The 22,350-nt window shown below is 36.4% G+C and overlaps 1 protein-coding gene across 2 annotated transcripts in view; it reads left to right on the top strand.

Moving 5' to 3' along the window:
- The window catches only part of PELI1 (pellino E3 ubiquitin protein ligase 1), a 60,928-nt gene that overhangs the window by 20,844 nt on the left and 17,734 nt on the right, over positions 1-22,350 (top strand). The gene's annotated exons all lie outside the window — the stretch shown is intronic.

A 22,350-nucleotide genomic window follows, 5' to 3' on the forward strand; every position in this document is an offset into this window, starting at 1 on the left:
TCAATCTCACAACCCTGAAATCATGACCTGAGCCAAAATCAAGAGTCAGATGCCCAATTGACTAAGCCATCCCATGGCCCCTATAATACTTTTGAAAAGTACATTTGTGAGTCTGATCTTTCAGTTTTAAAAAGCATAGAAATATATCATGTATAACTTTATTTGCTTATAAGACTATTATATGATTTAAAAAGGGTATCTCAGAAAAATTCTAGTGGCAAAAAAAAGGTGTTTTTCCTAATTTTAATAGTTCCTTTTGGAGAGAAATATTTCTCATTTAATCTTTGACTCTGCAACTCCTAGCACAGTAGCTGACCCATAGTAGGCACCCTGTAAATATTTACTGAACTAACCTCAATTTTAGAAATTTCAGAATAGGACAGTGTTATCTTTCTGGGCTTTAAAACTACTCCCCTCCCCACATACCCACTTTTGTATCTCAATTTTGGTACAAATAGGTTCTCAGTTTTGAGTGTGAAGAAAACTGGTTGATATTTTCATCTCCCCAATCTTAGCTTGAGCTGCAGTTACTTAAAAGGGAACTAGATTTAACAGCATACCATCTTTTCAGGTATCTAGAGTATAGAATATAGTTTCTTTCTTTTTTTTTTTTTTAAGATTTTATTTATTTATTTGACAGAGAGAGACAGCCAGTGAGAGAGGGAATACAAGCAGGGGGAGTGGGAGAGGAAGAAGCAGGGTCCTAGCAGAGGAGCCTGATGTGGGGCTCGATTCCAGAACGCCGGGATCACGCCCTGAGCTGAAGGCAGACTCTTAACGACTGCGCCACCCAGGCGCCCCTAGAATATAGTTTCTTTCTTTTTTTTTTTTTTAAGATTTATTTATTTATTTGACAGAGAGAGACAGCCAGTGAGAGAGGGAATACAAGCAGGGGGAGTGGGAGAGGAAGAAGCAGGGTCCTAGCAGAGGAGCCTGATGTGGGGCTCGATTCCAGAACGCCGGGATCACGCCCTGAGCTGAAGGCAGACTCTTAACGACTGCGCCACCCAGGCGCCCCTAGAATATAGTTTCTAAATGATATGAATGGGAAGAGTCTGTTTTCATCTGAGATGACTAATGGGAAAAAGTCAATCAACTAATGTAGAGAACCTTTCTGAAAAAAGGATCTACTCCTATCTAGCGGTCAGTCCTAACAAATGTAGTTAGAGGGAAGCTGAATTCTGACTTTCCAATGTTAACTGAGGCAAAAGCCTAGGTTTTCCAGATTAGTTCCAATTTCAGGTACAGTAATCCTCTGACAACAAGGAATAGAACTAATATTAGCAAAGTTGCAGTTGTTTCAGTCAAGGGCTCATTGGAAATAGAGGTGGAGAAAAACAGTTAAAATAGCATTAAATGAATATATTTTTAGCACAACAAAGTTCCAGAAGACATCCACTACCAAGTGAAGCCAATGTTAAAAACCTGACTCACTTAACACTGTGTAGGAAACATTGCTATGGTGTTGTAATCCTCTAAAGCATAGTCTCCCAACAAGTGTATATGGAATCATGGCTCTGAAAAGTTTTCAAATCAACTCTCCCTGTTGAGCAGGGAGCTGGACTAAGGGGCCCCATCCCAGGACCCTGAGATAATGACCTGAGCCAAAGGCAGAGGCCTAATCGACTAAGCCACCCAGGTGCCCCTCAAATCATCTCTTAGTGGCCTGGATTTTGATGGGTTTTATGCTTTTATTCTGCCTTGTTTTGTTTTTGTTTAATAAGCATCAGCAAAAGGGTTGCTAACAACCTGGGCTTTTGCAAATTAATATGTTTTAAGGGATGTTTTTTCTAGTTTTGGTAGTCTGTCTGTTGTTGAAAAAATATGAGGTAAAAAGATTTTCCCTATTGTGAGGCTATAAAGGGGAATCAATAATTGCTGTCATGCTTTTTGTTTGCACTGAACTGAATTTTTTAAAATGAAGTGTTGTTTTTTGGTGTATAATACTAAAAGTCATATTTGGTGATTTCTTTGGTTTTCTTCCAACCTACCACACCCAGCTTCTCATTCCTGTAAGTAAATTCAGACTTAGTCAAATTTGTTGTTGTTCTCTGTACCTAAAAGTGTAAAGACCATGTCCAACATCGAACAGGGATTTCTTTTGATCAGTTTTGACCTGGCTGGTTTCAATAGTTTTATAAGCATCTTCCAGCTGCATATACAGTCTCTTATTCCTTTTACATATTTGCATTGCAGAAGCATCTGTGTAACTCATCTCACTTGAGGAGCCACATTACTGGCCTGTTCTTGATCCATTCACCCTGAGAAAAAAATAAAGATACAAACCCATCCCTCTCTGGTAACCTTCCTTAGGAGAAGAGCCCTCCCTCTGGGAGAAGTTCAGCAATACACAGCAGTACACAAATGCTGAGGGATCCCACACCAGCCCCATGTTCATCAATATAGATTTTCGTAAATAGTAAAAAATTGACAAGGCATGTGAGGAGAATCAGTAACTAGAAAAAAGGGGCCATGCTGCCTGTGCCTTTGGGCTTTCCGTAGCTTACTTCATCCATTTTGTTCTTAATGCATATGGCAGATATTTCCCTCTCTGTACTCAGATTAACTTCTCATGTTGGTTTACTCTATTTTGAAAGATAACTCTTTCTTTGAGATGACTTCCCAAGAATCCCTAAAGTGAATTTTATGTGTGCTCCTGCAGCCTAAATTTTGGGTCACACTATCTCAAAATTCCACCCAAATTTGGCAAAAACCCATTTTTCCATAATGTGGTAATAATCCAGACTAAAAATATGAATTTGACATAATACGTTATTTTTATCATAGACATTTTTGGCAGACAACTTCCAGCCCTGGTTTGATTGATTGACCTTTGCTGTGTAGAATGATGGAAAGGACAGGGGCTTAAATTCAGACCATAACTTTTGCCACTCAGTTTCAAAATGACCTTATGCAAATTATTAACCTACTTTCCTCATCTGTTATAAGACAGTTGTAAAGTTTGAGTTTAATGTATATGAAGTTCTTAATACCTGCTACCCAGTAGATAACACATGTTTGTTTTCTTCCCCTCTCTGAAACCTTGTTTAAAGACTTTTGATCAACTCCAGAATAAGTTTAGTCTCTTTACCCTGACCCTTAAGACCCTACATTGGGCACTTCTTTGCCTTTCAGCTGTATCTCACTCAATTATTAGACATTTATTCAGTGCTTGCTGATAGTGATTGAGCTTACAGAGACGTGCTCCTTGATTTCCACAGACTTACTGTTTATTGGCCTTCTAACCAATCCCTTTACTCCAGGGAACCTACTTATTTATCCTTTCTTGAGCACATACTATAGTTTTTACTCCTTGCCTTTTTTGTCTTGATGCATGTGTTTCCTCCACCTGAACGTCCATTTTTCTGCTTATCAAAATCTAGCCTGTCTCACAAGGCACAACTCAAATACCCCTCCTATGAAGATTTCCCTGGATCCTCTTCCACCGAAGTGGTAACACTTTTCGTTGAGGTCTTACAGTACCTGTGGTCTTTTGCTTTAATATAGTATCTATCCTGTACTGATTTGAGTTGGGCTGATTGAATTATACCCTTTTTCACTAACAATAAGGAAATAAGTGGTGGTTTAGGAAATTACACCTTTTACATTCATCTGAATACTCCCGTAGCTTCTGGTATTATAGTGAATGTTCACTGATAATTTGTTGGATCAGTAATTGCATTATTAGTTATTCTAGATGCACAAAATTTAAAGTAAGGAGAGGGGCACCTGGGTGGCTCAGTAGTTAAGTGTCCAACTCTTGATCTCCGCTCAGGTTTTAATCTCAGGGTTGTGAGTTCAAGCCCTGCATTGGGTTCCACAGTGGACGTGGAGCCTACTTAAAAAAAAAAAAAAAAAGGAGACCACAGCTCTCAATTTGAAAACTACTCAAACATCTAAGTTAATTAAACTGCAAGGGAAGCCTACAATTGCTGTTGTTAGTAGAAAAAAATCACTAATCAGCATTTAATGGAAAATACCAATCTAGAATATTGGAAGAGGGATGTCTCTTTATAATCTTGTTATGTGGAGATATTATCATATGGTAACCTAGAAATAATAGTTTTCAAACTATTTTTAGTCATTTAACCAAATAAGACTGTAAGCTAATATTTGTAGCTAATATTTCCTTATATAATAAGGTGGTAAATGTAAATGAAGTGTATTCCTGAGTTGTGTGAGTCATATTAGTAAATTATGGAACATGTGGAGTGGGGCACAGAAACCCCCGATTTATAGCCTGTTAGTCAGAAGTAGAGATAGCCTGGGATTTACAACTGGCATTGGAAGTGGGATGGTCTTTTGGAACTGAGTTCTTTAACTTGTGGAATCTGAGTTAACTCCAGGTAGGTAACATCAATTGCATTGAGTTGTTGGACACCCACTTGGTGTCAGAAAATTGATGACTCGGGGCGCCTGGGTGGCGCGCAGCCTTTAAGGGTCTCCCTTCAGCTCAGGGCGTGATCCCAGAGTTCTGGGATCAAGCCCCACATCAGGCTCCCCCGCTAGGAGCCTGCTTCTTCCTCTCCCACTCCCCCTGCTTGTGTTCCCTCTCTCTCGCTGGCTGTCTCTCTCTGTCAAATGAATAAATAAAAAATCTTAAAAAAAAAAAAGAAAGAAAATTGATGACTCAATTGGTGTTAGAGGAAACACCATGCTCTGTTGCATTCATTGAAGGTGATGTAAGATGTCAGCAAAACATAAACCAAAAAACTCATGTCTGCAGTTAAAGCTAGATTGAAACAATATGAGGTTAGAAATTCCAGGCCTGATTGTGAATTTTACGATTTCTGGTACAAAAAGCATTTGGCTTGGGAAAGTCTTAAGCTCTGTTTGTGAAAACTTGTAGAATGTTCAAATGATTACTTTCCTCCATTTCTCTGGTTCAACAAGTAATAGGAGTTAAAATACTTGGAATTTTTAAACTTTTGCAAGTTCTAAAGTTGCATGAGTTCTTCTGATCTTTTATTCTTCAAAAGATCAGTAATTGAATTCCAGATGTACGCCAGCATTCAGTAATCTCAAGTTTATGACTGGGTTGGTTTTTTTTTTTATTATGTGGTAATATTTTGTTGATTCGTTATTTATTACAACAGCTTTATTAAGATATAATTTATATACCATACAGTTTACTCACTTTTAAGTGTATACTTCACTGGATTTTCGTATAGTCACAGAATTGTGCAACCATCATCACGATCAATTTTAGAACATTTTTGTCAGCTAAAAAAACACCCCATAGCCTTTGACCATCACTCCTCAAACCCCACTTACCTGCCCTCACCCTAGTCAACCGCCTACCTTACTTTCTGTCTCTGGATTTGCCTGTTTTGGACATTTCATATACATGGAATCATATAATATGTAGTCCTTTGTGAGTGGCTTCTTTCATTTAACATGGTGTTTCCAAAGTTCATCCATGTTGTAGCATATATCAGTAACTGTCAAAAGTTCTTTAAAAAAAAACAGAAGTAAAATCAATCACTGAAGTAGAAATTAGTAAAAGTTTATTGAGCACACACATCAAAAAGATAGTTTGCAAACCAGGAGCACTCAAACCAAAACATGGAATGAGGCTCAGAGGTATATTGTTCTAAAGCAGCTTATATAGTGTGAAGGCAGGAATGTTTATTCTTTACGGTAATTACTTGCAACCTTGGAATTTTCTTAAGGGAAAGAGAATTGGTTACTGCTCACCCCTTATCAATTTGGGGGAACTATATTGCTTATGATTTTTAAAAGTCAAGTTAACTTCACTTATCTTGCTTAATAAGCTAAATTAAACTTTGCTTGTATGACTGATCAGGGAGTTTTCAAGTCTGGTCACCATTTGTGTTTGATTCTAACAGGTCTTTATTCCTTTTTATTGCCAAATATTCTATCGTATGGACAGACCACATTTTGTTTATTCATTCATCAGTTAGTTGATGGACATTTGGGTTATTGCACTCTGACTATATGAATAATGCTGCCATGAACATTTGTCCACAAGTCTCTGTGTGGACATATGTTATCATTTCTCTTGGATATATACCTAGGAGTAGAATTCCTGGGTTGTATGATAACTTTATGTTTAATCTTTTAAGGAACTGCCAGACTGTTTTCCAAAATGACTGCACCATTTTGTTTTCCTACCAGCAGTGATTGAGGATTCCAACTTTTCCACATCCTTGCCAATACTTATTATTATCTGTCTTTTACTATGGTCATCCTAGTGGCTGTGAAGTGATATTTCTTTGTGTTTTTGATTTACATTTTCCTAATGGCTAGTGAGCATTTTTTCATGTACTTATTGTTCACTATATCTTTTTTTAAAGAAATGTCTGTTCAGATCCTTTACTAATTTTAAATTAGGTTTATATTTTATCATTTAATTCCAAGTTTTTTATATATCTGTATTTAAACATAGATATATCTATATCACAGAAGTGATTTGCAAATATTTTTTCCCATTCTGTGGGTTATCTGTGGCAGTACTTTTGACATCTCGGTTTCTTTGGTTTGTTTAAGGAGACTTCCAGGTTAGCAAAAGCCCACAAAGTGGGAGAGTGAACAGACAGTTCAGGGAGGCATAGCCCCTCTGATGAGCAAAAAGAAACAAATCTCCATGGTATGCCTGTCATCAAACTTTCATTTATCTAATTTTCAGCTTTCTCTTTATTATATAAATTATTATAACAACCAACAGAGCAAATAATAGAGCTTAAAGGTGAGTACTTGGCTATCTCATATGATAATACTTGCACAGTACAAGGTAGGAGTTACTTGTTGGCTGACTGTTCTGTTCTTTCGTGCTTGTGGTCTTGCCTCCAAAACTAATGAAACAGACTGACAGAAGTCAAAAGATCTGGGGGGGAAAAAGGAAGTCAAAAGATCTGTTAGCTAGCTCCACTACTTAGGCCTTATTTTTTTTTCTTTTTAAGATTTATTTATTTATTTATTTGACAGAGAGAGACAGCCAGCAAGAGAGGGAATACAAGCAGGGGAGTGGGAGAGGAAGAAGCAGGCTCCCAGCAGAGGAGCCCGATGTGGGGCTCAATCCCAGGACTATGGGATCACGCCCTGAGCTGAAGGCAGACGCTTAACGACTGAGCCACCTGGGCGCCCCTACTTAGCCCTTATAACTTCATCAAATAACCTACCCTTTCTGGGTATAGATTTTTCTCATCTATACAATGAGGGAATTGAAGGGAAAATTGTGAGAATTGAATAGGAAAGATATTCTTTAAGGTTCTTTCCAGCACTTGAATGTGATTATATGGTATAGTAATATACAGAAAGTATACAGTAAAAACTTTCTTCTTCTCCTTCTCCTCCTTCTTCTTATTCCTTCTTCCTTTTTCCTACCCCCTCCCCTTGCTGAAAAATCTTAGGCCCCAATATACCTTTTTCTCAAAAGGATTGGAGGTAGATGGATTTGGCAAGTAAAAAACCAGGTACATGTAGATACTCAGGAAAGACATTCTAGAATAGCCAATGCCATCTGTATGATTTTGCTTATGTATTAGAAGAACATGACCTACGCATCACCAGTGAGGCAGAACTAAAGGATGAAATAATTTACACACCTGCTGTGGGTGTGGCTAGAGGTAAAGGGACTATGAGGAATAAGTCCTTGATTGCTTCCGTGGAAGTTTTCAGAGATCATTAGAGCAGAAGCACGCTCTCAGAGGTTAGTTGTGTCCCAGGGTGAAATCAAAACCTAGACTACAACTAATAAGAAGAAAAACAAGACCATAAGAAAAAAAAAACCATCTGAAAAGGCCTAGAAATTGTGAGGTAAGTGTACTTCATTTTGTTAAGCCTTTTTCCAGAATGATTTTTAAAAGTTTTTAGGGTACTAAAAGTTTATCATTGATCCCAAAACTTAACCGAGATAACTTGACAGAAGTTCAGACACTGTAGATAGAGACCAGGAAGTTTAAGACACCTATAAACCAAGCTAGATATGGAAGAAGAGTAGGGGGGAAGGTCACTGAAATTCAGGTCCATTTGCCAACATGTGGGAACTTTGATTCCCACCAACCAAGAAAAGTGCTTAAAGTTTTTGTTTTTGTATTTGACTGGCCTACATATTATTAATTAGACATTATTGTAAATAAAGCACAGGTGAAAAGCAAAAAAATAGGGGCACCTGGCTGGCTCAGTAGGTAGAGCATCTGACCCTTGATCCTCGCAGTCATGAGTTCGAGCCACACATTGGGTGTAGAGATCACTTAAATAAATAAAACTTTAAAAAAAGGAAAAGAAAAGAAAAAAGTAGAATTCAGAATGGGAAAGAAGAGCTTGGAGATTTAATTCCTGCCCTCTCTCCCTTATAAATATGGGTCTTTGTCTCATTATAAAAATAACTTACCATACTCACTTAGAAAATATGGAGGTTTTGTCTTTAATGTTTTCTTAGAGTTCTTTAAGAAAACTATATTCCCTCAGGAGACTATTTGGTATAAACACAGAGCTTGAAATACATGAGGAACTTTTATACTCTTAATGCCCTAATTTTAATCATTAAGGTAGTTCATGATGATAGCATATGAGCTACTGATATCTCATTTACCTTAGTTGTTGAGCAAGAAACACTCCCAAATTAAGAGAGTTGATATGTTGTTCTAAAGACTGGCAGATGCTTAGGTTTTGTTATAGACTCAAGTTGAAGGCATAGTCACAACTACATTCTACTTAGTATGAGCATTGGACCTGTCATGTCCGGCTTCTTGAGCAGTTTCATCAGCCCGGAATCACATTACAAGGCAGGATCACCAAATAGCAAAATCTTAGAATATGCCCAGGTCATTTTTACAAATATATTTCATGAACTGGACACGAGTCTACACTGGTTAGGCAAAAGCAGACTACTGGAGCAGGTTTACTTCACAGTAACCAAAGTGGGCCTGCTGCCAGCAGAATGGGCGAAAGAAACTATGCAGATTTACTGAAGAAAAGCTTCAGGCAATATGACACAGATACGGAATGCTGGGAAGCGACAGAAGTAAACTTGCAGCTATAACGTTGCAGGGGGAGAAGGAGGGGTTATTTTGTGCCAAGGTGTTAGGTGACAAGGTGTTATTAGACTTAAGCCAACCAAAAGCATTTTTATATAAGGGAATATCAGCCCCTAGACTGGAGTTGGGCAAGAGTTTAATGCGTGGAGAGTATAGATGGTTTGCCTATGCAGCTCAATGAACAGGTATGAATCAGCCTTTACTCTTGTGACTTAATTAGCATGCTTTAAGGAAGGAATCTTAAATGTAATTAAGCACAAAGCAGGTTCACCTTTGTGTAGAGGAATAGGTGAGTTCCATGCACAACCTTCATCTTAAGAAAACATTTCCTAAGAAGAGGAATGGGGTAATTTGGAGTAGCAGGGAATTAGCTCTTCAAATGAAGTTTACAAGAGCAGCTGACGTCAGTAAGTAGGGTGCCCTCAGTAGCTATTTGATGAACTTTATTTAAATAACCCCAGCTCACCTCTGGGTATTGCTGTCGATTCTCCATGTTCATGAGCACCAAATGAATCTAATTTATTTTAAAATACAAATCTAGAAATAAAAAAGCGTGGTCAATTGAAAATGTAATTCAGTGTTCACCTGTTCTTATGTCTGCAATAATGTAGTGTTTAGTAACAAGACCAAAAAAGTCTGATTCATTAGATAATGTTAAGTGGACACTATTCCTTTTGTGTGAATTGCACTGAGTTGTCTGGGTTTTTTTAAATGCAATGTTTCTTAACAGATTATTATACTAAATCTGTTAAAAATAAATGATTACACTATCATGAGAAGGTAGTTCAGTATCTTAGTTATCCTTCTGACATTTCTAGAGCATTTATATAGTTAATTCAGTCAGCCTTTTAAGAAATAGAATACTGCCTTTTCAGGTACTTTATTCCATAACTTGAAATTAAGCCTGTGTTAAAAACTGTTCTGTGCTTCCCTCTTACTTCCGTTTCTTCCGTTTTGGGCTACAGGCTTCCTTAGGGAGGACATGAGGGAGAACTGAGTTCTCACTTCAGCCAATAGAATTTAGAATTATATAGTGTTTACCTATTTTGCGTAACACAGGCCCACCCACACACATTATGAGGTGCTTAAGTGAAAGAACACTGAGCAGACAGCTATTCAGTGTGTGATTCCAAGTGTAATTGGGAGATGCTTTAATACTGTCTGGATTTTATCTACTGGTGAGAAGATTGTTTATCTCGCTTAGGCTGATAGCAATGGAATAAAGAGGTAGGTATTCTGTAGCTTAATTTTAAGTGTCACATCGTCAAGTTAAAGGTAAGGTTGTAAGAGGAACGATTTGAATCATAATCAGATTGCTTATGTTTAAATTTTTCACATTCAGCTTTAGAAGTATGTTATGTATGAATTACATTTCCTTCTGTCTTAGGGAAAGGGTTGAATAAATCTCTAGCTCTGAGGCTTTTGTGTTTTTAGGGAGGCTTTACACTGTTAATCTTACCTCCATCGGTCCTAAGAAAAATATCTACAGGTGTTTATTGCCTCTGACTATTGATCAACAGAAACCTGGAAACCCTTCATGTGTAATATTTTCCCAATCCAAGCTAGTGTTTATGTAGTTCTTTTTTTACATGCTTTAGAACTTAATGTTGTCCATTGTTTCCTTTTGAATTATTAAATTTGTGAATTACGTTGGTCTCTGAAGAAAATTGTTTGGAAGCCAGAATGATGGTGCTGGCATTGTACTTTGGTTAGCTATTGACAGCTTATTCAGAATCTTGTTTTTTGACTGTAAATCTCCTCTTGAGGTCCTCTCAAAGAGATCTAGGCCTTTGAGATAACTACAATTTACTATTCAGACATTTTCACAAGATAGGGAAAATTATAAAGATTTTTTTTAAAAATATTGAGAGTCTTGCTTTGTAAGGATTTTAAGTAATGGTCCTACCCTGAATGTTTTGTTGTTCTTCCTCTGATACGATGGGAAGAGATTTAATAATTTAGATTTGATGTTTGATGAGAGGGGACTCTTCCTGCTATAAAATGAACAATCATAAGTTCCCAATATTCTTTTCGAAAGCATTGTGTTTTCATTAAAAGAAAGGGTTAAAATTGAGATTTATTTTTCTTGTTATAGGAAATTTATTAAAAACTGAATCTTTTTGCTAGCATACTGACATGCCGCCCAGTAATGTGTGTTCATTTTTTGTCATATTTTCTAATCTGCTTGTGAGGGGGAAGTATTCACTCTCTTGTACATACATAAAATGGAATTAACAAGAGAAAAGTTGCAAATTAGGAGGAAAAATTAATCATAGTAATTTTGCATAATTGGGGTATTTGTGATATGATAATATAACAATAATCAGTACAGAGAGGAAATTTGTAGAAATACCTCAGCTGTATGTATCGTTTTCCTAATGAAAAGAGTTAAGTAGGAATACCACACTGAGTGATTTAAAATATTCACTCTGCTAAAAAATAGATGTTCTTAGCCTCCCACACACAATATCTCAAATTACTGCTATAAAAATTTATGGGGAAAACATTACGATTTGGTCAAAGAAAGATCAGCTGCCACTTTTGAAAACTTTTCATGAACCAAAGAGAAAACTAAAATTCTCATAAAATGTAACTTTTTTGTTAGATTAATAATAGTTGTCATCTTTTAATAATGATCTCTTTCTATAGGTAGCTGACCTTACTGTTAGAAACAATATTGGAGATTCATTTATAATTTGAATTTTCAACTACATTTTTTCCCTTCCTTTTTAGTAGACTTTATAATGGAATTATAAAACTATAAAAGAGTTAAAGTTAACTTCCCCATAAGAGCAGGAAATACATACACTAACTCTGACTTAGGTATACTGATTTTCCCCTATTGAAAATCAAACATTTATACAACATTCAACCTTGACACTAATTGCAATGATTTTTGAGGCCTTTGATTATATTTCAGGGCCTGTTACATATTACAAGTAGTAGAAAACTAGAACTTGCTTGGTGTCAAAGTTATCTACAAATAATAGATTATAAACATTTGTTTAGATACTAAGAAATAAAGATGAATCTCTGAGAAAATAAATCTGAAATGATGGAGCAGTATTATTAAGTATTCGAAAGACCTACTTTGTATGCCTAACTAAATACATAGTGGGTATTTAACAAGTACTTTTAAAAAAAAAATTTACATTACATTAGGTCCTGAAAAATCCCTAGTTTAATCCTCACAGTTTGAATAATTTTAAGAGACCCAAAAGTCTATGACATATGTATATAGTGAGTGAACCAAGCAGACGGGCCCAACATCCAAATCTCAAAGCAGCTTTGTTGTTCTCATTCAGCCTTGGTGACAAATTCTATGAAGTGTGGAAACTATTGGCACCATTTTGTAAGTAGAGAAAATCATGTGCTAGAGAATAGGTTTTGTAGATTCGAGAATTCATCAAGGACCCTGGATATAGCCCTCATGACTGTCAAGGGCCAGAATTGTCAGGGTTGGTCCTACACAGTCACAGCTTGGACTTTCACAGTATCTCCTCTAGTCTGAATAAAACACTATCGTCATGAAGTAATTTAGTGAATAATTCAGGAAAGTTCTTGACTTTTATCTTTTCAGTATTTTGTTTTAATGAAATGTATCAGAATTATAGTTTGATACTGCTTTTTCCTAACTCTTCTTCCTCCCAGCTCCCCTTCTATTCCTTTTCATAAGCTATTTAAGACAAGGATTCATATGTGTGGGTGGACAGAACTCAAATTCAAACACTGTTAAAGACTTCAGTTACATGTAAATATACATATATTAACTGAATTTACATGTATTAGCTGACTTAATCCTCAGAACAACCTAATGAGGTAGGCACTATTATAACCCTGCCTTTATAGATAAGAAAAATAAATGTAAATACATTAATTCAGAAGCTGTGGTATTATTGCATATACAGAGTGTTTTCTAATAAAGCCACATACAGTATTAATAGTAAAGTTGCCCTTGTGTGTCATAACTTTTTTTTTCTTTTTTTAAAGAAAAATCCATGAAACGTGGTTCTGCAAAATTCTGGTCAGTGTAGGAAATGGATCACTATGGTTCTGGTATCACTCAGTCTGTTGAGTGGCCATACTTGTAGTAACAACCTTCTTGACCAAGGGGCTGTGGATGGGCAATTTCACGTCAGAGAAAGAACGTGAGGCCTGGGAGGCACTGTGACTTGATAGAACCAGCACAACGTGGAAATATTGTACCTTTAAGTTGTGAGAAGGCTGAAAGGAGGCCAACTTTGAGTCTTGGATTCATTTTTTAATGCCTTTTATTAATTTAAGGGGCTATTTTGTGTATTTTCTGTTTTCATTGTCTCTTTTTTACTTTTGATTTTGAAGTAAGTTTAGCTTATAGAAAAATTGGAAAAGTAATTCAGCTAGTTTGCATATACCCTTTACTCAGCTTCCCTTAATGTAAACAATCTATTAATCAGATTATATTTATCAAAACCAGGAAATTAACGTCGGTACAATACGATTAACCAAACCATAGACCATATTCAAATTTAACCAGTTTTCCGCTAATGTCCTTTTTCTGTTCCAGGATCCAGTTCATGACTCCATACCCCAGACAGTTATTGCATCTCCTAATCTCTTCCAACCTGGGAGCTTCTCGGTCTTTGTTTTTTATGACTTTGGCACTTGGAAGGAGTACTGATAGTTATTTTGGAGAATGTCTGTCAGTTTGCATTGGTCTGACGTTTTCTGGTAATTAGATTGAGGTTACGCATTTTTTGGCAACATACCTTGGAAGCGATGTGTCCTTTGGTGCATCCTAATCAGAGGATACAGGATATCAAAGCATCTTATTACAGATAATGTTATCCTTGATCAGTTGGTTAAAATGGTGTCTGCCAGGTTTTTCACACTGTGAAGTTTCTGTTTTCTCCTGTATAATTAATAAATGTCTTGGGGGAGATACTTTGAGACTATTATTGTTGCCTTTTTTTAAATTAATTTATTTGAGAGAGAGAGCACACGCACACAAGTGGTGGTGGTAGGGGGGAAGCAGAGGCAGAAGGACAAGTTGACTCCCCACTGAGTGCAGAGCCCGACTTGGGGCTCCAGCGCGTCCCACAAGACCCAGAGATAATGACCTGAGCCAAAATCAAAAGACTGTTGCTCAGCCGACTCAGCCACCGAGGCACCCGTGTTGTTGCCTTTTTAAAAATGCATGTAACTTGGTCAGTGTTTCAGTAAAAATAAGGACTAGAGAAAACCCAGGTTATTCTCTTTCTGGGAGTAATTTAACTGTCCAAAATAATTATTACATCGTACTCTTTTTGGAGGGGCCCATAACCTACATAAGATTAGTATGGTTTACTGCTGGAATATAAAGAGATGACCATGGACTCAGTTCCATATTTTAATTTCATAGGTTAGTATACATTTAAAGTGGTTGGGAAAGAAACCATTTTATTCATTTTTTACATGTTTAAATTTTATCCAAGGGACTTTTAAATTCAGCTTTAAACAATTAATTGAATTACTGAGAAAATTAAAATGGCTAGTCAGTATTAGTTTATTCCCATGTTAGGACAAGAGCATGTAACATGTAGCCTATAAACTCTCTTTCATATTTTATAGTAGGAATAGTTCGGGGATCTTCTTGTTTGTTGTTAATTTGTTTACCATTGTAGTTCTCTCCTCTGTACCCACCCCCTGCCATGTACTTTTAAACTCAGTTATTTTAGCAGTTCCAGAGAGCTGGCTAAAGTTTGAGTTGTAACCTTATTTTTCTTATCTACAAAGTAAGGGTTGTAATAGTTCCTATCTCATTAAGGTTGTTCTGGGCATTAAATCAGTTAATACATATAAAGTGCTTAGAACAGTGCTGGGCACAGGGACAGAACCCAGTAAGTGTCAGCCACTATGAAAAAAAAAAAAGGTAGCATAAGCATGAGTTGGCTGCCAGTGTTGGGTGCTGACTTTAGGAAATGATAGAATTTTCCATGAATATACTCTTATCCAATGTTTTTGTTCCAAATAGCTGTCAAATCCCACTGAATTTGCTGCTTTCTGCAGACTTTTGTTTGGGATTTTAGTGGTTAAACCTAAGGGAATTTCTAGTCTTGCTTTCTGAGAAGCATACCCTCATTTTAGGAACTTTGGTAATCTGAAAGGGTTGCATACAGGCCAAGTATGGGCAGAGACAATAAAATTGTTTGAAGCCTTATTTGTGTCTTTTAAAATACATTTCTAGGTGTAGGGAATTAAGTGATCATTTGAGGTCAGCCAATCAGAAATGCTAACCTGCAGTTTTTTTCTTGGTTGTTACTTTTTAGGGAGTACATGAAGGCTTCTGTCCATAAGCTGTCTTGACTCACTTCTAATACATGTTTTTCTTTCCGGCAGTACCAGGAATTTGCCTTAGTGTAATACCCTGCTTTTCATCTTAGGTTCCTTTCTCCCTTTCCATTTTTTAAACAACCATGCAAAGTCTGCTTCATTTACTGAAGTTTTTATTGTTGGTCACTACCAGGAAATAGGATTGACAAATACAGTGAGCAGTGAGGAAGTGACAGTTTCAAACAATCTCAAAAAACACTAGTCATAGTTGCATAGTTGTTACGAGTCCATACTAGAGTGTAACTTGTTTAGTTTATTTTACACAGGTATACTTTCTAGTCTCTCTCCTAAATGATCCCATAGTAGGGCCTCCTATTCTTATTTAGGAATTAGCCCCACCCAGTCTTGTATGAGATTTGATTTGCTGTATCTGAAAACCCAGACTACTTAACTTCTAGGAGCCACAGTTTCTCCATTTATAAAATGGGGATAAATGATTATACTTGATATAGTTGTGATAGAAATTAAATGAGTTAATGTATGTTGAATTAATACATGGGTTTCAGTTCTAGCTTTGCCAGATATTACCTGTTTGGCCTTGAACCCAGTCAGTGGCCTTTCTGACTGACACACTTAGTTCCCTTATCTGGAAAATGGAGTTAATAAGACTTTCCTATCTAATTCACAGGGCTGTTGTGAGGGTCAAATAAAATAATCTTATGTGAAAGCACTTTGCTAATTAATATTCTGTGCAAGTGCAAGATAGACTTTAATCCAGGGTTGATTCAAGTTGACACCCCTTTTGACTTAAAAAGATTTCCCTATGCTTTCCAAACCTTGCTTTTAATTTCTCTAGATATGGGCCCCCTAGGTCAAGAAGATATTTGCTTATCTTGCCTTCATGGATTAGCCTTTCTCTAAATGTCAGACTACCCAGCACTGGCCTATAAGACTACTTCTGTGGCCACCCCAGCTCCAGTCCCTTTCCTTCAACCACTTAAGAGAGGTTGCTACAATATTAAAATGTTTTAAAAGCAAAGAAACATTAATAATTAATCACCATCAAGGTAAGATGATAGTTCTTCAATTTTCACTTCCAGCACTCTTATTGATTCTAATAAAATACTGAAACTGCAGCTACCTTCTAAGCCATTTTCTTAGTTAATGACCATTTAAAACATCAGTATGATGAAGTAAGAAAACAAACATTTATTAAATATCTTACTATATGCCAAGCACTATGCCAAAAATAGGGGAAATTTCCCTCCTGAAAATAAGCTGTCATCCTCAATTTGAAGATTAGAACAGTGGTTCTCATTAAAGTGAAGGCTGGGAAGGTGGGACATTTTTGATCATCACAACTAGGGTTGCTCCTGGCACCTAAGGGGGTGTAGGGGCCAGGAGTGCTACTGAACCTCCTGCAGTGAACAGGCCAGCCACCCCACAGTGTCAAAATATCAGTAGTGCCAAGGTTGAGAAGCTCTAGTTTAGTGGAGCAAATACTGTCCGTGTGAAAGATGTTAACTGCTTTCCCGTCAGGAGGAAAATATGTTGTCCCTAAAAGTGGTAGACTATCAGCATGTCATTTGGCTATCCTAATGAGGAAGACTAGGTGTTCACACAGGGGGTGCCCTGTATTTTGGGAAGGGGAGCATGGACTTCACTTCGTCCGTTGCTTTATTAAAAAGCTTAAGGTCACTGACGGGCGGTAGTAACCTCATATTCCTGCTCGCTCTATTGTTTCTTCTATCCTTTCTTTCCTTTTATGGAAGAATGCTGCTTATTAATCCTGCTGATTGTGAAAGAAGGAAGAAGGTGATTAGATTTTCACTCTTATCAGGAAACTGCTATAAATTCACCTCCCTTCAATCATAGCTTAATTGGCTTCATAAAATGGCTCCACCACAAACATACCAAAACAGTTCTGTTTGAGTCATCCTTTTGAAATCACCAAAGGGGAACTCTAGTATAGATGGGAATCTGTGTCATTAGAGATAATATATGCAATCCACACCATTTTTCACCATAAAGAAGCATTTCATGTTTTAAAACATTTTCCTTTTTTTTCCCCTCAGCATCCCTTTGTGCCTACTCACTTCCCCACCAAAATAGAAGTGTTCAAAAGATTATGTAAACATCTGCGGAAGATCAGTTTTGTTCTTTGTTTCGTATTTGTTTTGCTTCTTTTTATTTTTCAGGGCAGGAATTTTGTACTTGTATTTAGTAGGTAGTAAGCAAAAGGCTATGTGCAATATAAATAATAAAAGAAAAACTGTTTGTTGAGGGAGCAATTTGAACAAAGATTGATTTCCCAGTTTTCCTTCTTTAAGTGAAACTGACAATTATATGTTATAGAAAGTCATTCCTTCAGGAAGAGTTGGTATGAAAACAGTTGTACTTCACTGGCCTTTAAACAACAAATGATTAGAATATTTTATCAGTTAAATTAATGAGACTATTTCTAAGAAATATATATTTTACGGCTCATTTTTTTATGTTTTCCCAGCCTACACAGGAAATAACACTGTTCTAGAATGTGTTTCTTTAAAACAATCTGTTTAACATGGGAGGGTCCAGACCGATGAGAACATGCTTACTTTCTAAGGATCAAGCAGAGTTTTAAAATAAAAGGTATTCTAAAACAGCCTTATTATTAGAAGGATTTTTTTCTATCATTTTTTTCCAGTCTCAGGTAGAATTAATGGTGCTATTTAATGTTCTTTTTGTTAGATCGTCACATTGGGATAGAATTGGATATATGAGGTCAGACCAACTAACTTAATTGAGTATCAACAAGTAGGGCCAGTAATTGAAGCATTAGAATATACTTTATATAGATACCCATTTCACGTTCTCAAGTGAATTTAGGAATGGTTTTAGGAATTAATTTTGAAGGATTCTGTATTTTATTCAGATTTTAAATATAGGGAATATACAAGGAGGGTGGGTCCAAGAGCACTATCTAGCAACTTGGCTTTGTTAAAGATTCTAAACCACTGCGAAAATCATGACTCTTCAGAACATGTAAAGATTCTAACAATTCTTTCTGACAAACACCTGTCAACATGTATTAGAATTGCAATGCAAGGTTCCAGGAAAAGTAGCTGTCATAGCATATGTTACTCATAGTTTAAGAATGCCAGTTATATATCATTGGTTATATGCCATTTTTGAATTTAAGAAAACTGTTTGTCTTGGGTCATTTAAGTGTATAAACAGTACTACTAAAGTGTTTTATTATAGGTTTCAGATTATTAGATACAGAAATAAAAGCCAACTTTGAGTGTGTTCCTGTGATTGAAACTTTTATATCACTGATAAAATATCCCGAAATCAGGCCTTCTAAGGGACCTAAGCAGAGTAAGAATAATTGGAAATCTGTTGTTTTTCTTGGCTAATTTAGCCAAGGTCTCTAGAAAGTATAGAGTGGTGGATATATGCTAGCCCTACTCCAGTTACTTGTCAAAGCTAAAAATTGTTTCTTTTGCTATAGAGGCGATGAGACTAAATCTATAGCCCTATATGTACATTACTTATAAATTCTTATGTTAGAACCAGATGGTCTTGTTTTTTTACAGCTCCAAAATTCTCTTCATTCTACTTTAGTCACATCATTTTTAGAGATGAAGGAACACTGCTTTGTTCAAAGAGAGCTAGAACTAGAACATAGGCTAATATTTGCTAGCCATGCTGTGCACTAGTGCTGGCCAAATATGGGCAGTCACAAATATCACTCTCAGATTTTGGCCATATCTGTGTACTTATTGATACTATTTAATACTATTAAATTGACTTACTTTAACTGAGTGTTTTTAAAAGGAACATTTTACTACTATAAATGGAAAATTATCACTTCCTAAAAATAGTAACTCTAAATAAGAGTTCAAATCAAGACAAAGCCACATTAAAATTTAATTTAAACTTTAAGTTTAATTCTTGTTATTAAATTTTTAATTCTTGATGTTCTTGGTCAGAAATGTATCAAAGCAATGTTTTTGTGTTTGATGTCAGTACTTGAATTGTCTAACAAGAAAAGCACAGTTAAAGCTTCTAATTAAACTTTGCTTAGCTTTTTGTAATGGGATGCTCCTTTGGTGGCGGGGGAGGGGGGAGGCAGATAAGAGCGTATGAATTCTTGTTTGTATATTAAAGTCTGATTTAATATAGGTCAGAAGGTCTTGTTATATGGAACCAAAATTGTTCTTTGGTTATTTGAATTAATTTGTTTTAAAACTCTTAAATTTTTACATTGAAGATTTTAGGTAGCTTCATATTACTTCTTTTTCTCAGTGGAGGATATGATCATTATAGTTTATTTTACTGAAAGAAAACATTTCTCTGGGGAGATGAAAGGACTTTATAGAGTATTTGAATGGAGGAAATGTGGGTTTTTTTAGTAGTTCTTAAGCATGTTTATTTAAAATAATGTGTTTTTTAAATTTACTAACAATAAAAATTAGTGTGTTTGTCTGAATTGCTGGTCTAAATGTGTGTGTCAGTTACAAGGGAAAAAAGAGGGTCAAAATGGCTAAGCCTTCTCCTTTTACTTGTTCTTACTCATTGGGCTACAAATAGTCTGTGTTGCCTTTTCTCCAAAAGTGCTGCTATAGAGGCTGTATTTCGCTGTACTATAGAAAAAGACCTATAGGCATTTTTCATTCATTAGTTTCCTATGGAACTTGTTGGTGGAAGTATAAAATCAGAAGACTGTCATGGGTTAGCTAGTAAGAGTTTTGTTGTGAAAAACCTTTGTAACAGGTCTAACAGGAAGACCATGGAGAGAATGGATGTAGGAAATAACTGGTCCCATTAAGCTGCTGATGAAATGGACTTGATAGTATTATGGGAATTGTTTATTGTAACATTTTTTCTGGCTTATCAGAAATATTAGTCTCATTTTTCATATGTGTATCAAATTTATATTTCTTAATTAAACTTTTTAATTTGAGATCATTGTAGATTCATATGTGGTTGTAAGAAATAATACAGAGAGATTCTGTGTACCCTTCACTCAGTTTCCCCCAATGGTAATATATTGCAAAACTATACTAAAATATCACAACTAGAATATTTACATTGGTAAAAATACAGAACATTTCCATCACCACAGGCGTCCTTTCTGTTGTCTTTCTGTAGCCACACCCACTTCCCTTTTACTCCCACCCCCTCCTTAACTCCTAGCAAGCGTTTGTCTGTTTCCCATTTCTATAATTCTGTCATTTCAAGAGTGTTACATAAATAAAATAATTTATGTAACCTTTTTTTAATTCAGCATCATTCTCCAGAGATTCACCCATGTTATTTCATATATACCAGTAGTTTATTCCTTTTTATTGCTGAGTACTGTTCCACAGCATGGATGTGCCACAGTTTAATCATTCACTCAGTAAAGAACATCTGGATTGTTTCCAGTTTTTGGCTATTATAAATAAGGCTGCTATAAACATTCTTGTGCAGGTTTTGTAACATAAGTCTTCATTTAATTTCTCTAGGATAAATGTCTAGGTGTGCCATATATAAGTGTCTTAAATATTCCTTTACATACATTTGAAACCACATCAGACAGTGTTAATAATTTTTGCTTTAACTTTCAGACATACTGTAGAAATTCAAGAAAAGGAAAGCTTATTGTATTTACCCATCTTTTTACTTACCGTGTTCTTTCTTCTTTTCTGATGTTCCAGGGTTCTTTTCTTTTATCATTTTTCTTCTTAGAGCATTTCTGCTAGCCATTCTAATAGAGTAGATCTGCTGGTGACAAATTCTCTTTAATTGTCCCTCACCTGAGACTGTCTTGATTTCCCCTCCATTTTTGCCAAATATAGGATTCTAGATTGACAGTTCTTTTCTTTCAGCACCTGAAAAGAATATGCTACTTTCTTCAGGTTTATGCTCTGTGCAGTTTGTTCAGCTTCTTGAATCTGTGGTTGTGTGGTTTCTCTTTAACATTTGGTAAGTTTTCAGCCATTATTTGAATACTTTTCAGCTCCACTCTCTTTCCTCTTTCTGGGTTCCAGTGATACAAATGTTAGCTCTTTTGCTGTGGTACCACAGGTCCATGAGGCTCTGCTTTTTCTTCATTTCCTTCCTTCCTTCCTTCCTTCCTTCCTTCCTTCCTTCCTTCCTTCCTTCATCTATTTTCCCTCCGTTGTTCAGAGGAAGTAATTTCTTTCTTCTGGTTCACTGATTCTTTATTATGTCCCTTTTATTCTGCTGGTAAGCCAATCCTAAAAAGTGAGCTTTTAAATTTTTGTTTCTTTGTCCATACTTTTTTTTGTTTGTCCCAAATATGTTTGCAGTTGCTTATTAAAACATTTTACATTTTTATCATGATCGGTTTAACCGTCGTCTCAGCTTTGGTATTTACTGATTATCTTTTTGCATTGTCTTAAATCTTTCTAGTTCTTAATACAATGAATTGTTTTCTATTAAAACCTGGACATTTTGGTGTTACGTTCTGAGACTCTGAATGTTATCTAAACCTACTGTTTTTACTGCGTTTTTCTGTCACTGCTTTGGCTGGAGAATAGTGAGTGGCTGCCTCCTTATTACTGCCAGATAGACATAGAAGTCCAGGTTCCCTACTCAGCCTTCACTGACACCCAAGGGAAGGGACTCCTTGCTACTGCCAAGTGAGGGTGGAAGTCCAGGCTCCTCTGACACTGCTAGAGTAGACGTGGGGGCATGTTACCAACCAGGAGGGTGGAAGTCTTGGCTCCCTACTTGGCTGCCCTGACAATACCCTGGTTGGAGGAGGGCGTTGGCTTCTTCATTATGGCCTCATGAGGTGGAAGTCTAGGCTCCCCACTTGGCTTTTTGCTTGTGTGGTAGGGCCAGTGTTTTTTGTGGTGTTTGGCTACAGTAGAGTGGTTGTTGTCAAAAGTTCTCTCTCTTGCTAAGGCTGCCCCTATCTTGTTCCTTTAACTAGCGAGAGCAAGCTCTTGGGTTATATTAAGCATAAAGAAAACCCAGAGAAACAGCGCTGTGTCATTCATTCCTTGTGCCCCAAGGTACCTAGCTGGTCTACCTTCTCTCTACTTTTCAGAGTCTTCTTATG

Source organism: Ursus maritimus, unplaced genomic scaffold (assembly GCF_017311325.1).
Source record: "Ursus maritimus isolate PB19 unplaced genomic scaffold, ASM1731132v1 scaffold_6, whole genome shotgun sequence".
NCBI classification, from domain to species: domain Eukaryota; kingdom Metazoa; phylum Chordata; class Mammalia; order Carnivora; family Ursidae; genus Ursus; species Ursus maritimus.